Genomic DNA, 3,627 nt, shown 5'->3' on the forward strand with positions numbered 1-3,627 from the left:
ATTATTTTTTGTGTTTGTGGAAGATAAAAATAAAGGAAACCCAGGCAGCCCATGTAATGTGTAAAAGAAAAAGTAGTCCATCAGGCAGCTGCAAAGGGAGATAGTTTATGAACCTTAAATCATAGGTGTCAAGGTGAGGAATAAGGGAACGAAGGAAGTCTATGAAAATTAGATAATCCATAATTATGTTTTTAGAAAAAATAAAATAATGAGAGTATTAATAGTTGATCTTGATTTAATATAATGACGTTTTTCGGTAACATTTAAAAAAAAAAGTTTTAAACCTACTCCGAAAACCGCCAGCAGAGGGCTCTATCCTAGGTGCATTAGCTTTCCCTTAGCGCCTCCTACATTTATGGATAATACTCCCTCCGTTTGAGGCTAAGAGGAGGGCGTTATTAACTGTCCTCTCCGCTGTTATAAACGGAAATAAATATAAGTGAAAGGGTAAAATACGAATATAGCTATTTTGGATGTCTCCAGCAAGCTTTTTACCTAGGCGAGCGTGTACGCGCCCTGAAAAAGAAATATAGGCATAAGGCAAGACGAAATGAAAAGTGAAATGATGAAAATGCATATTTTACTCGTTTATCTCCCATTCCAAACCAGAGTGTTTTGCTTTTACGTTTGCTTTGTTTTGCATTTATTAAAAGGAGATCTTTTCCTACACCATGTGACTGGAAGTTAAAGCGAAATGCAACAGACAGGAGCAAGAAAAGCAGGCTCAAGTAAGGAAAATTGTCTCAGCAGTGATCGCGCTTTCAGTTGTACATTTTTTGAGACGTTTGAACTTTTTAGATCCTGAAACAGTGGTTTCAAAAATTAGTAGATATATTAAGAGTTGAACTTTAAAAATGCTTTAAGCGATAACAGGTTTTCAAGAATGGAAAGAAATCGCTAAAAAAGAAATCGAGCGGCCGCGCAGGATTTGCTTGTATAAAATCCCGACAGAGGGCGCTGTTGCCCGTTCGATGACCTACGGAAGACTCCGAAGGAAAAATTTCCCTTGGAATTTCTAGGATTTTTTGAATAATGCCCATGTTGAAAAATTGACTCGGGTTTTAATTATCGTTATGTACTTCTTTGCGTATCCCTTTATATTTATGCTTCATTCTTTATTATTTATTAAATTTATGCTTCATTCTTAATAAACCAGATTTGGGTTTTTTCAGTTTTCCTAAAGAATTTATATAAATTTTAACCAAATATTTAAAGATGTTCCTAATCTTAAAAATATCTAATATTAGCATAAAATAAAATTACATATGCAAATGTTGAAATTAGACATATATAAGGCTATGAAATACACTAACATATATTTTTAGTAGTTTTGCATATAAAGTATCTTTCTTGGGTTCTTGTTTTGTTTTGTTTTAAGCTATAGAGTTTATTTACTTTAGACTAATCAATGACATACCAAAAAAAATATTTAAAAGGTTTCAGAGGAAAAAATTAAGATTTTTTTTCAAATGCTTTCTATTTGGGTTGAAATGATCTTTAGACTTAAATAGATAATGGAGTTATTGACTTGAAGGAAGAAGACAATTATTCTCATTAATAAATTTGTGTCTAAAGCACCTGAATTTCCAAGTCTATAATATTTGTCTTGCAAAATATTGATCTGGGACTGATTTTAGTTATGGAAAGGGTGGGAAGGAATGGTCAAACCTGTTTCAAGTCCTACCACACAATAAAATTAGAAAGAATGCCTTCCCATGTCCAAACCAGCTCTGGGGGCAAAGAAGAAAATCTTGGCTCATGCTCCCAGCGGGAAATCGGTATAGATTTTGTATGGTTTAAGGTGTTAATATTTAAAGTAGAGGAAAAGAAGAAGTAAGGAGGGACGGAAGGAAGAGTAACAGGGTGGAAGGAAAAGAGGAGGGAGGGAGGGAGGGAGGAAAGGAAGGAGGGAGAAAAGGAAAGACCAAACATGAAAATTACAACTGGAAATGAAGAAAGGGTTTATTTCCTGAAGTTCTTTCTGAAGCACCTTTTTTTGGTGTTCCTTTCATTTGACTTATCGTTAAGAAATTAAATTTAAAACCTGCAGAATTGTTGGGTCTGGATTGTATGGAGCTTGTCCTTGGTTTTTATCGAATCCACCGCGGTTGTCCGGAGCCCTCTCCTGGAAGAGCGTCCTTCCCCGCGCGCACACGGTAGCGCTCAGCAGCCGTGAGATTTACAGACAATCGCCCTTTGCAGATTCACTCTTATCAGGTTTAATAACTTCCACCCCAAATTGCCCCGTCCCTCCTCATTCCCTCCTGTCATTTATTTTCTGCCCGGGGGCAGGGATCCTCCACTGGATTTCCCTTCTGGCTGTGGGAATCCTTCCGTACCCTGAGAGGGAGTAGAAAAATAGAGGGGGTGGGAAAAAGGAATGAGGTGAGTATTCGCTTCGGGATGAAATTCGTAAACCTTGTGCCTTTTTAGGGCTCCCGTTTTCAGGGTTTGGTTAACTTTGTTATTGTTGTTGTTTATGTTTTCCTTCTGGAAAAAAAAAAAACTAGACAATTCACCTCACTAAGGAAAAAAAAAACACTCAGAACAAAAACAAACAAAATCCATACATGCTAAAATATTTTTCACTATTTCTTTTAAGAACATCCTGCTTAAATCTTCCAAAGGTTCAGGTGACCATTTGTTGACTGTCCATGGTTAAAACCACTTAAAAGTTACAGACAACAGATGCAGATATAATGTCCTGTCTCTACAAAGAAGGCTCGAAATTAAGATTGTGTGAATGTCTGCATGTGTTGTTCCCAACATCTGAAAAAAAACCAAACCAAAACAAAACTTCATAATGTGGAGACTCTAGCCAAGAAAAGAATGGCACATGGAATTCGTTGAAAATGCACACAAATAACCCTTAAAATGACAAACAAGACAGATTGAGGTGTTCATACAGTATTTAAGTTTCCAAACATGTAGGACAAAATGACCAAAAAATATTAGAAATGGTCACTGTGGTGAGCTGGCTTTTTTGGTTCTATTCGGACAGAGATACAGTTAAAAAAAAAAAAAAAAGTTTGTAGACATCAATACAGAGAAATTGCCCTAAAAAATCCCCAAATCCAGCTTTCAAAATACCCTCCTGCTGAACACACATGAATAGGAGCTTTTGTGTTTAAAAATCTCAGTAATGGTCCCCCTTTTAAAATCTACATAGAAAATGGGGGACTGCTGGTCCCCTGGTTTCTCATTATGAATTGTAAAGACTTTAGTCAGTGGCTACAATGATTCATCATTTTCCATATAGAGGTTTTTAAATGTGTATGTTTCTATTAATCACACTGCACGCCTATCTCTCCTTTAAATGCATGTTTAGAGTCTGTAGACTGAGTGACCCAGGGGTGCTTATATAACTCAATGTGGGTGTCTGGGTGTAAATACGTGTTTATGATTTTTATAATATATATGTCTGTGGGTTGCATCTAACTCCTGTGTGTGTAATAATGTTTTTCCCTCTGCTGAGGCTTACTTCTCCAGCCTATTGTTTGAGACAACAGATATAAGTTGCGATGGGAGAGGAGCGTCGGATTTGGTGTGTATCCCCCATTTCCAATTATAGATGGATCATTACAGACAGCGGAGTCCTGAGAAGCCAGACATCTGCTCCTCACATGA

Source organism: Panthera tigris, chromosome B2 (genome assembly GCF_018350195.1).
Source record: "Panthera tigris isolate Pti1 chromosome B2, P.tigris_Pti1_mat1.1, whole genome shotgun sequence".
Classification (NCBI taxonomy): domain Eukaryota; kingdom Metazoa; phylum Chordata; class Mammalia; order Carnivora; family Felidae; genus Panthera; species Panthera tigris.